General features: G+C 35.5%; 1 protein-coding gene and 1 pseudogene across 8 annotated transcripts in view; both read left to right on the top strand.

Moving 5' to 3' along the window:
- Positions 1-13,019, top strand: part of MAGI2 (membrane associated guanylate kinase, WW and PDZ domain containing 2) — a 1,336,469-nt gene that overhangs the window by 82,502 nt on the left and 1,240,948 nt on the right. The gene's annotated exons all lie outside the window — the stretch shown is intronic.
- Positions 1-13,019, top strand: part of LOC309666274 (dihydrofolate reductase pseudogene) — a 241,944-nt pseudogene that overhangs the window by 210,747 nt on the left and 18,178 nt on the right. The window contains exon 2 of the transcript XR_014268460.1: positions 1-13,019. This exon is cut by the window's left edge and continues 20,118 nt beyond it; it is cut by the window's right edge and continues 18,178 nt beyond it. The product of XR_014268460.1 is annotated as a dihydrofolate reductase pseudogene (transcript).

The following is a 13,019-nucleotide window of genomic DNA, read 5'->3' as shown; positions in this document are numbered from 1 at the left end:
TGGGAGAAAAAAATCAGAAAACTGATCTTTTTGCTTTGTATAAACTTAAATGCAAATAGCTTCTGGACTTCCTTTCAAATTAATATTCAGCACAGAAATTACTGAGCACTTACTATTGTATATAAGGCAATATGCTAGTTGCTGGAGATACTAAAATTTATAAGACATAGCTTTGACCATCAAGGACATTACAAAGACTAGTTATATTTTTTGGTCTAGCATGTTGCTTAGTTATGAATACAACCTGAAGTTATCTAATAGCATCAAACATTTCAGCTAGTAAATACAATAGAGTTGAGGCAATGTCAGAGCATATGTACTAATTAAATGGTCTCCCCTTATTACCATACTCTAATTACATTAAATGGTATCAGAAGTACAGTTAATTTTCACTTCAAAAGCCATTGTATTCTTTTATTTGTGTAATTAAACTACAAGAGCTGTAATACATTCAAACAGAGCTTGTACAGGATTACTTAAATGATAGCATTTTGCTTTGGGACAAACAAATAAAACATTTCCAGAAAATGCATGTAATGTGTTAATTAGGCAATGTTCACAAATTGTGAAAATGCTCATTTATATCATTAATAAGATTGTATTTCATTTGCCTATTTATTTTTTATCAAGTATACCATCTTAATATTCTTGGCCTTACATTTTTATAGTAGAGTAAAAGATTGTGCCAACTAGCACACTTTTAAATCAGATTTTACAGTTCAAATTTTCCCTGATAATCTAAGGGTAATTTATTGTCATCAGGGAATGATGTATATAGTGTTGCTGATTGGTATTGAAACTCCTAAATAATATGGCACTAAGTATATGTCCACACATACAAAGATATACATGAAATATTCCCAAATAAAAACTGTACTCATATTTTATCCATGATTTTATTTTTCATGTTTCTCAGACTTTTCAGTTGAAGTCTACTGAAGGGATAAATAGGGTGTAAACCTAAGGGATCCTTTCAGTATTAGGTGTGTTAAAATTAATGGGAAAGTCAGGTCTTTCAAGGGAAGTTCGGTCAGTTGGAAATGCAGGAATGGGGTTCAAGGAAGAGATATAAAGTAGAAGAGACCAGAAAGGAAGACCAGAGCTCTGAGGGGTGAGATAATCCATGTGCTGTGTAGGCCTTGTTGAAAAGCTAAGAGGAGAAGTTAATTACTAAGTGTCAGTTAAGCTGTGGAGACAAAGTCCTTAAGATAAGGGATAAGGATGATCACCAGTGTAGCAGAAGTGAAGAACAAAGATAACATGGACAGAGTCACTGGGTTATGGAAAAACAGAGGGGTCGATGCTAGGGTAATTAAGGCAGGATTGAGTAGGGGGAAATGAAAACTTTTAGTGCTGATTACATATCAAATAATTTGATAAATTATAAAGAATTAAATACGATAGTAGATTTGACAGCAAGGTCAGATCAAGTTTTGTTTGTTTTAGTGTGCTATTTTTTTTCTACAAGATGTTTATATGATAGAAGGACACTCCATTATTCATTATGTCAAAGAGCATATATTTATGGAACAGATTCTTTGTAAAATAAAACATTGTTTAAGCTACGTTAGGGCAAAAAGAAAATAATAAAGAATAAGAAGCTTTCAACTTAACATAGGAAAAATGAAGATTATTGGGGTCAAGAATTGATGGGATCATGCCACAGATAAAGAAATGAGACTACTTACAGGGAATCTGAGAACCAATGACTCAGGAAGTTAAAGAGTTCTGGAGTCTCTAGGCTCACATAAGATATTTTGTAACAGTGTATTTGTGTTACTTTCATAGTTGTGGATACAGTGAGAAATAACTATATAGGAAATATCCCTTGCCCTCAAGGAAGTTTTGGAAAACTCACTCACACACAGTGTTCTCAAGCCAGTGTGTATTTGTGTGAACCAATAGCTCTACAAAAGCAGAAGGAGAGATCATGTCTGCTTAGGGAGACCAGGTAGGGTATGAGGAAAGGTTTGACATGGGCTTGGCCTTGGGAATGGGAAGTACTCCAACAGTAGTAAACTAGAGGAGGAGCAAAAGCCCAGGAGTGTAGTGTTTAGCAAACCATAAGTTGAATAGAAAACTAGAAGCATAGATTTTGTTTAGAGGATTAGTGGAGGAAAAGCTGGAGAAAGACTAGGTGCAGTAGGTGCAGGCTGCAGAGGGCCTTGAGCACCTAGAGAAGGGTTGGTGCTTTATAGGGCAGGCAGTACTGAGCAGGGGAAAGCAGAATCAAAGAGCTGCTTAGGAAGATTTCTCTCACCACAGGTCTTAATAGAGAAGGGGAAAAAAAAGAACTCGTGGTAAAGTGTTATCATCTGAAATTGTATACTCTCAGAATGAACCTCAAATTGTGTACTCTGAAAATGAAACCTCAAAAGTACACTGACTTTTCTGAGAGGTGAAATGTTCATAAGAAATTATGAGTATTTGCAAGGACAATTGAGGAGAAGTAAAACTACTTGTGTTAATAAGTGATTTCCTAATGAGAATAGAAATATAAGTAGGAAGTGCTTTATGGGAAAGACCATAGGAAATGAAAATAAAATGATGGTTCTTACTTGCTAATTAGGACAGAATAGCACCTTCAGAAAAATCACAGTGGTTAGTATTACTGTTCTCTCCAGGAGGATGGACTCTTTTGTTCATCTCGTCCAACTGAGGAATTGTGTATTCTTCCTTTGAATTTGACTAATTAAATGTAAGAATAATTTTAAAAAGAGAAAAATGTAGAAATGGTTTACCAGGAGCACTCTAATAATGAAAATCATTGCCAAGTTATTTAGTAATATTCTTGTATTTTTCAACACCTCTTCACGTTTGGCAATTTCCTATGCAACCTTGGAAGTAATGAGTAAGAATAATCTCCTTGGCTGGGAAGTAACTGATCCAAATTGAATGAAAATCTTGAACTCGGGCATATTTAAGATACTCATTATGACCTCATATAAAAAAGCTGTTACTGGCATGTGAAATCTTTAGAACCAAGTAGTGATTGAACCTCAAAGGTTTATTTTTAAAGAAGACTCCTTCTTTTTCATAATTCTTAGGTTTTTTAGACTATATCCAGGAATGAAGCATTATGAAAATTTATCAATTCTTAAACTTAGCAAATTCAGTTAGTAGCATTTTTTTATGCCTCAAGAGAACATCAAAATCCAGGCTTCAAGATCTGGACTCTTTTCTTCTAATATGGATACATGTATGAATTTTCTAGGACTGCTGTAACAAAGTACCACAAACTTAGTGGTTTAAGAACAACATAAATTTATTGTCTCACAGTTCTAGAGGCTGAAAGTCTAAGATCAACGTGTTGGCAGAGTTGGTCCTTCTGAGGGCTGTGAGTGAGAATCTCCACCATGCCTCTTATCTACCTTCTGATGATTTGATGGCAGTCTGGCATTATTAGCTTATAGTAACATCACCTTGATCTCTGTCTTCATCTTCACATGGCATTTTCCCTGTGTATGTGTCATTGGTGTCTACATTTCCTCTTTTAATAAGGATACCAGTCATATTGGATTAGGGCACACCCTACTCAGTATAACCTAATCTTAACTAATTACATCTGTAATGAACCTATTTCCAAATAAGATAACTTTCTGAGGTACTGGAATTTAAGACCTCAACATGTGGATTCACCTTGTAACATAATTCAGTCCATAACAATATGTAAGTAAAAAATGGTTGTGGACATTGTTGAGAGTCATCCTGTAGATCATCTACTCATTTGAGATCTTCTATCTCGTGTAGTGAAACAGAGAAATTAAAGATTCAGAGGCACCTTTTATCAGAAGAGGGATGTTTTCTATATGTACCCAGGGTCTCCCATTGGGAATCATCTCTTCGCTGGCTGCCCTAACATCAACCCTTACCTCAGCCTCAGTTCTCTAGCATACTCTTTCCCTGAGTCACCTGGGAAAAATATCACTTTTATATTACCCTCTCCTCAATAAATTTCAGTGGCTCCCTGATAACTGCATAGTAAAGTCCAAGCTCTAAAATATTCCATTTAGAGTCTTCCACCCACCAAAGCATACCTGTCATTTTACTTTTCTCAGTTTTCACACGTACAAATCCAGTGTTCCAGCCAAACTCAACTTCTCATCATTTTCCAAGCAAACCAAAACATTTTAAAATTTCTGCACCTTTGTTTATTATGACTATTTTTGAAACCTCTTTCTTTCGCTCATCCTGTAAGCCTGGCTGAAGTTGCACATCCTTCACGACACAGTCACTATGCACATGAGGTGTCTGCCTCTCATTCCTGTAGCACGCATGGTCTGTGAGTCATTTTCAACTAATTTTTGTTTGTATTTTTTTTTTCCTTTACATATTTATGACTTATATGTGTTACCTCCCCACCTGGCTTGTAAACATCTTAGGAGCAACTATATTCTATTTTGTTATTCATAGAGTAATATAGGTTGTCAAACATTATTGACACAGTTGGGACCGATTTATTGTGCATTTTCTTACCAGTGAAGTACACAGTGGCTGTTTTATTGTTTCACTTTGATTTGTTGTGTGCACCTACAGTTAGTTGCTAAAATCCTAGTTCACAGAGTTCCACATTGTCTCATATAGAGTTGGGAGTCCAAGGGTTTGGATCCATCCTGTTGAACTAGTTCATTTAGTCCTCATAGCTTTAGTTACCTTATCTATAAAACAAGGAAGTAATGCCAATTTAGTTCTAAAGTTACTCTCAGATCTAAAATTCTATAATTTAATACTTTATACATTATATCATTCAAATTGAAATCTCTATATAAAGCTAATCGGACACTGGAAGCTTTTATACAGATACATAGATTGATAGATTGACGAGCCTTGTATTGCTGGTTTAGTTCTTTTTTTCTGTCAATGCTGACTGACAGTTTAGTGATCCTCAATTATTTGTTTGATTTTATAATTCTGGCTATATTGAAAATAGTCCTGAAGTGACCTATTGAAAATAAAAAACAATTAAAAGGTAATTTGGAGGTAATTTCTGTGATGATATATAAGGAATTACTAACAGTCATTAACCACAGAGAGCAGGGTTGGGGAAATGAGGGGAAGTGGACTTTTTCACTTTAATCAGATTTTAACAGTACATATTAACTTCACAATTAAAAAGAAGAAGAATTAGGCAGTTTGAAGGCCAGTGCTATTTTTTAGAGATGGAACATCAGGCTGGCAAAAACCAAGAATAAAAAAGTAAAAATGTCTCCTCCCTCCTTCTTAAGGGTTCTTAGAAGCAAGATGCCAGAACTAAAAGTGTCTGTGGAGTACAACAATAGATTTGTTAGTGTCCTATCATATCATAACATTCAAAGTGTTTCTTCATGATCCTTAGTAAAGAGACTAGTGTTTTGAAATTGAAGGGAAAGTAAAACAAACAAGAAACAAACAAGATTAGCAAAACAGTAAGTGATACTTGGTACCTGAGTTGACTTAATTACCACAAGTAGATGAGCACTGAATATGACTCTAGATTCCCTGGAAACTTAGACCAAAAAGAACTGTCTTGGGCTCTATCCTTTTAAATGTGTGATACGAAAAAAGCACATAGGTAAATCTATGGAAGAAAACTGTCCTTGTATTGACTGAGAGATAAAATCTATTTTCTTTTATAAGGGATAGTAGGGCACAGAATAAATCATGTCTTTATCTACAGTTTTGTAATAGATACACTTTGTTTCAGTGGGCGTTTCTTTTATTGAGGCTCTAGTAGTGCTGAGAGCATAATACTGCATCTTAACACAGAAGGAGTTTTCTTGCATAGAACAGAAAACAAGGCCCAGGACCTTTGCTTTCTGCTGATGTAACTTTTGAAGATGGAAGAATTAAAATTTCTGGCTCATTTAATGTATCCATCAGATTGGCTTGCAACTTCCTTAAGTATGTCATTATGGGATGAGTAAGCCATGTGAGACTAGGAGAGGGAAGAACCTCTTAGTTAGGTATGCCCTCTGTGTGGAGTTCCCACTGGGAATCAGTCTCTATTGCAGTAGGAATGTATCAGAAAGGCAGAGGACATGTCCAGAAAGAGTGGCTTCACTAATTAGGTAACAGAAGCAAGAGGGGCTGGACCTGAGGAGCAGAACTATGATCCCCAGCACCAGGATAGCAAGTGTTTGGATGTAAGAAGTTATCCAGTTCTCTCTTCTGCAGCAAGATAATTCAGGGTTCCCAGCACCTTGCCAGTATATTGGAGAAGAAGTTAAGGCAGACCTTGGAAGTTCACATCAGTTCTAGCTGTTGAAAATTCAACTGAACAGTGTAATCCATTAGAACTATAACCTGCTAGGAATTCAAGTTTTGGCCTTGAATACAAGGCTCCAGGTTTAATCATACCATCATATAAGGGAGTTCCCCTTCCTGGTCCTCATGAACTAGCCTCTTCTGGCCACCACAGTATCCTTAGCCAGGAGTGATGATTTTAATGACTCATTGCCTTTCCAAGGTAGGGGTATTTCCATAAACAGGAACATGCTCACTTCCTTTTCTTTTTGTCGATGATGGCCTGATTACACCAGCTTCTGAAGGCCAATGTAGGAATTAAATACTTCTTCACTTGTGTTCTTCCATTATCTTGTCCAACAAATACTCAGTTCAAGAGATCTCACATCTTGCTTAAAAGTTACAGACTCTTTTCTTTTTTAACATTCATGTTTCATTATTTCTACCAATGTCAGTGTACAGAATGAAGGAAACTGACATTTATTAATGTCTCGTCTCTTGCTCTATATTATTTCAGGCATTTCTTGGCTCAGTGCTTACAATATAAGTGCTGTGTACCCAGATTTACCTTCATGTAACCCTAGACTTAAGGATCTTTCCACTAGAGTCCTGTGTTGTCAGATGCAGGCAAATTGTCAAGTTCACTGGATATGTCTGGTAAATAGTATTTATAATAGGTCTGAGTTAATATTGGTTCAGTAGGTTTTGATTTCCCAAGGATGACGCGATGCAAGAGCTCCCTTAATGTACAAAATAGACCTTAGGTAAATGGCCATCCCAGGGATTCAGGCTTGGATCAGAATTTCAGGTAAATGAATGAAGATACTGAGGTGTAATGCCTGGAAAGCAGTTCTGGACATTTACACACACACACACACACACACAAACACAAACACATCTCTACCTCCCCCCATCATACACACACTTAATAGGAAATTAGGCACACAAAGCCTTGTCTAGGAAAATTTACTCCTTTCAATAGCTAAATAATAAAAAAGGAACTGGCAGACGATTGGTACAAAAATATTACTAGGGAAAAAAATTTTCGCACCAAGCTGGCGGGTCATCCCCGTGTCGGTGTGACGTGCTAGCTCGGAAGTGTTTTCTGCCGCTGTCATGGTTCATTCACTAAACTGCGTCATTGCTCTGTCCCAGAACATGGGCATCGGCAAGAATGGGGACCTGCCCTGGACCCCGCTCAGGAATGAATACAGTATGGTATTTCCAAAGAATGACCACAACCTCTTCAGTAGAAGGTAAACAGAATTTGGTGATTATGGGTAGGAAGACCTGCTTCTCCTTTCCAGAGAAGAATCGACCTTTAAAGAACAGAATTAATATAGTTCTCAGTAGAGAACTCAAGGAACCTCCACAGGGAGTGCATTTTCTTGCCAAAAGTCTGGATGATGCCTTAAAACTTACTGAGCAACCAGAATTAACAAATAAAGTGGACATGGTTTGGATAGTGGGAGGCAGTTCTGTTTACAAGGAAGCCAGGAACAAGCCAGGCCATCTTAGTCTATTTGCGACAAGGATCATGCAGGAATTTGAAGGTGACACAATTTTTCCAGAAATTGATTTGGAAAAATGTAAACTCCTCCCAGAATATCCAGGGGTTCCTTCTGATGTCTAGGAGGAGAAAGGCATTAAGTACAAATTTGAAGTATATGAAAAGAACAATTAATGTGAAAATGTTTTCTGATCTATTTCAAGCTTCCTCCTCCCCCCCAAAAAAAATTATGTATTTTTTCTTGTAGAGACTTTTGTTGACTTTAGATCTGTGTATAATTATTTCTAAACAAAGTACTTTTATTCCTCATCAATCTTAACTAGACTGTGTCAGATACCATTTGTGAAGCATTTCTTGCTGTAACTGCCTGAATGCCCATCAAGGGTCAAGAATAGGTTACCAGCACCTGCCTAGGATAGAATATCTACCAAGACAGCCCAAAGTGGGAGAGTCCCCTGCTAGCATGAGTTGAAACCAAAGCCTATAGAGCTAGGAGCTAGGCAGTTGGATCCACAGGTCAGAAATGGATTATAAACAGAAGAGCTAGCATGCAGTTATTAAAGTTAGATCAAAAGAGGGACTGTGAATTACCTTATATCACACTTCTGGAAAAAATTCTGTTCACTTAGACTGGGAGTCAATAAGTTGAAAGCTCCAGGATATTCCACAGGGATAGTAAAGAGGCAGGTACGAGACTACCTTTTCGGTGGTTAAAGGAGATGGTCTGAGACCTTAAAAAACTTTGTTTCTGATCTTCAGTGAGATCCCATGGGATGTTACAATGATAAAACAAGAATTCGCTGTTCTTTACAAAAAACAATAATCTAATATCAAGCATGATGGCTGAAATTAAAAATTCAAAGAGGTAATAAATGGAGAATGAATACTGCTAGAAACCAAAATTAGTAAGTTAGAAACTAAACTTCACAAAAGTAAAAAATGAAAATTAAAACATTTTACCCATCACATTAGCAAAGATTTAGATTAAGTATCCCCCCCCAAAAAATAGCATTTTTTGCCTTATAAATTGGTACAACTTTTTAGACTGTAAGTTAGCAATATCAATTAAAATTCAAAATATTCTGGGTTTGGACCCAGAACTTCCACTTCTAGAAATTAATGCTGAGCAAAGAAATGGACCCAAGAGTATTTGTTGCAACTTTTTGTTTTCAAACTTGGAAACAGCCCAAATGTTGATTAATAAGAAATAACTAACCAATATGTCTATAAAATGTAACATCTGCAACAGTTAAAAAGAATGAAGTACTGACAGAAAAATGCCAAAAATTGCTAAGTAAAAGAAGCAAATTGTTTATAATACTCAAAATGTTTAATAAATGTTCATGTGTGGGAAAAAGCAAAAAAAAAAAAAAAAACACAAAAATATTACTAGGAAAAAATATAAAAGAGAGCAACAAATTTGTCAACAGATGAAGAGCACTTATTATAAAATATAATAATGAGAACATATATGAAAGTTGTTACCTGACATTTTATTACACATTTAAAATTTTGATGTGGTGGTTTCTAACACAGTGTTGAAGGAGAATAACAAAGTTGAGGGCCTGATATTACCCAACTTCAAAAGCTACTATAAAGCTATAGTAATCAAGACAGTGTGGGATTGGCAAAAAAAAAAAAAAAAAAAAAACAAATAGATAAATGGAACAGAATAGAGAGCCCAGAAATAGACCTCCATAAATATTTTCAACTGATCTTTGACAAAAAAGCAAAGGCAGTACAATGTAGGAAAGATACCTCTTCAACAGATGGTGATAGAACAACCAGACATCTGTATGCAAAAAAATGAATCTGGTGTAGACCTTACACTCTTCACAAGTATTAACTCAAAATGGATCACTGACCTAAATGTAAATACAAAACTATAAAACTCCTAGAAGATAAGACAGGAGAAAACCTAAATTACCTTGGGTATGATGATGCCTTTTTAGATACAACACCAAAGCACAATCTAGGAAAGAAATAATGGATAATTCAGACTTTATTAAAATTAAAAACTCCTCTATGAAATACAATATCAAGAGAATTAGAAGACAAGCCTCAGGATGGGAGAAAATATATGAAGAAGATACATCTGTAAAGGATTCTTACCCAAAATATACAAAGAACCCTCAAAACTGAACAGTAAGAAAATAAACAACCCTGTTTAATAATGGGCCAAAGATCTTAACAGAATCTCACTGAAGTAGATATACAGATGGCAAATAAGCATATGAAAAGATGCTCCACATCATATGTCATCAGGAAATACAAATTAAAATAACAATGAGATATCACTACATACCCATTAGAATAGTCAAATTCTGGAACACTACCACCAAATGCTGGTGGGGATGTGGAAAAACAGCAACTCTCATCCACTGCCCTGGGAATGAAAAATGGTGCAGCCTTTTTGGAAGACAGTTTTTGGTTTTTCTCACAAAACTAAACATACTTCTACAGTTGGATCCAGCCATCCCACTCCTTCATATTTAGCCAAAGGAGTTGAAAACATGTTTGCAATAAAACTTGCACGTGGATGTTCATAGAAGGTTTATTCATAATTCCCCAAACTTGGAAACAACCAAGATGTCCTTCAGTAGGTGAATGGCTAAATAAAGTGTGGTAAAGCCAGACAATGAAGTATTATTCATTGCTAAAAAATGAGCTATAAAAGCATGAAAATACATGGAGGAACCTTAAATGCTTAAGTGCATATAACTAAGTGAAGCTGATCTGAAAAGACTACATACTGTATGACTGCAACTCCATGACATTCTGGAAAAAGCAAAACTTTGTAGACTATAAAAATATCAGTGGTTGCCAGAGCTTAGGATGGAGGGAAGGATGAATAAGCAGAGCACAGAGGATTTTTAAGGCAATGAAAATATTCTGTAAAATATTATACTGATAGATACATGTCATTGTACTTTTGTCCAAACACATGTAAAGTACCACACTAAGAGTGAACTCTGAGGTGAACTATGAACTTTGGGTGATTATGATATGTCCATGTAGATTCATCCCTGCTAAAAAAATGTATGAGTCTGGTGAGTGATATTGATAATGGAAGAGCCTATGCATGTGTGGGAGCTCGGGGTATATGGAAATTCCTGTACCTTTCTTTTGATATTGTTGTAAAACTAAAAATTCTCTAAAAATTGTCTTTAATTTTTTTAAAAAAGAAAGTTCTTCTGTGAACAAAGACCATGAATAATAAATACAAGAGAAAACAAGGCAGTGGGAGGAAATGGAGTGTCAATTGGCAGATTTTAGTAAAATAGAAGAACAAATCAAAATCATCACAGAAATATAAAAGAATTGAAAGGAGCAGTCACGAGAATAGACACTGGAGAAAACAGCAAGGGTACTGAGGATGTAAGTGAGGAGATGCAAAAAAGTAAAATAAAAATGGAAAGTTGAAAAGGACTAAGGAGAAAATGATAGATATATAAATGAGGCAGAGAAGACCCTATATATGCATAATTGGAGTCCCTCAAGGAGAGCACTATAAACAATGGAACAGGATAAATATTTGAAAACATAACTTGAGAAAAAAAGTTGTGAAAAGGATAGAATACCTGATCCTATTTGTTGAAAGGACATATCATGTACCAGTGAAAATTGACCCAAATCAGTTAACACTGAGACATATTCTTCTGATATGTACCCAAGACATATGTCCTCAAGACATATCATAGTAAATTTATTAGCCTTTAATGATAAAGTTTTCAAATAGTCATGTAAAATGATCACAATACTTACAAGAGGGAAAAGTCAGACTGTCCTTAGATTTCTCCTCTCTGACACTGAACACTGGAAGTCAGTGGACCAAAACCTCTGGGATACTTGAGGAAAGAAAGTATAAATCAAGGATTTCATGTCCACCCAAGATTTTTATTAAGTATACAAACAATATTAAATATGGCACAACTCTAGAAATACTGTTCACCTACCAGAGGCTGAGCTTCAGCCAATCAAGGGATAATAGAGAAAAATTTAGCAAAATGACTAGTGATAAGCACTGTATATGATTAACAGAAATAAGACTAAACCAAATATGTGGATCAGATGACAAATCAGAACATAAACTGTATATGCCTTGACAATTTAGAAATATACAAATAAAAATTGGGAGCGTAAGAGAGACAGTATTTTGGCACTTTCTTACAAAACTAAACATGCCACTACCATATGTAGAATACCACAGGTACACTATTCACTGAATACCTCGTCTGTAATAATGTGGAGACAAAGGATATTGTATAAAGTTGAAAAATCAAGCAATAGAATTCTAACTTGGTATTATTATATAACTTAACAGTGTAAAGATGGCAATAAACCATCTTTACAATAAAACAGTAAAAAAAGATTGTTTTAAAACTCACACACAATTTCTAAATAGCTAAAATTAGAAATGCTGAACAATTTGTAATGACAACACTGATTTTTAAAAATTGTGCATTAAAAATTGAGTAATCCTTTAAACAAAATAATGAAGTAAACATAATATTTCTCTTGAAAAGATACTCAAGATAATTTATGCCAAAACATAACCATAAAATATTACTGCACTTCTCTGTACTTACTTTTGAGAAAATTTAGTATACTGAATGGAATCATGGATAAGTTGAAGGCTATAAACCTAAAGAAAATAATAAGTAGTACAAATAGACTTTTGGTAGCCCATACACACTTTTGTGGTTGTTGAATTAGTGTCTTTTGCTTGACTTTGAATGCTTCTGAAAAGTAAAGGATGTACTATCCCTTACCAAGAAGTGGGTGTACCTCCATGGGTTGATGGAGAAGTCCTGTCTCTCAAGGAGCAACTCCAAGGCTCTCCTTTCACTTAATTTGGTTTGCAGGAGAACTCCGGGCTCTTTGATCTCAAGGGAGCAAAAATCTCTTACAGAGTGTAACATGGTATACAATATATTTTGGGGGTCCCAAACACTTGTGAGAATCTGATTAAAATGAAAGGGCCTTTCTCCAGGAAATGCACATGTGACATTTTGCCTATAACTGCATGGGGCCCCTGAAGCTCATCCAAAGAAACCCTCTTGGTTTATAATCCCCAGCTTAAAGACCCTGATTTAAAAAGTTCTTTGAACTTAGGTCAGAATCTCTACTGTTGATCTGGCTGGTCAGAACCACAGTCTTATTCTTACTGAAATGAAACATTCCAGTACTACAGCAGTAGTTTGCCAAGGGGAATAATTAATCATCATGAATCCAAAAGGGTCTTTTTTTCTATTGTAAAATGACTAACATTGGAGAACATTTACCA

This window comes from Balaenoptera physalus (genome assembly GCF_965194825.1).
Source record: "Balaenoptera physalus genome assembly, chromosome: 8".
In the NCBI taxonomy this organism is placed as follows: domain Eukaryota; kingdom Metazoa; phylum Chordata; class Mammalia; order Artiodactyla; family Balaenopteridae; genus Balaenoptera; species Balaenoptera physalus.
The sequence above is the reverse complement of the archived record's forward strand: the minus strand, read 5'-3'. Positions and strand labels throughout refer to the sequence as shown.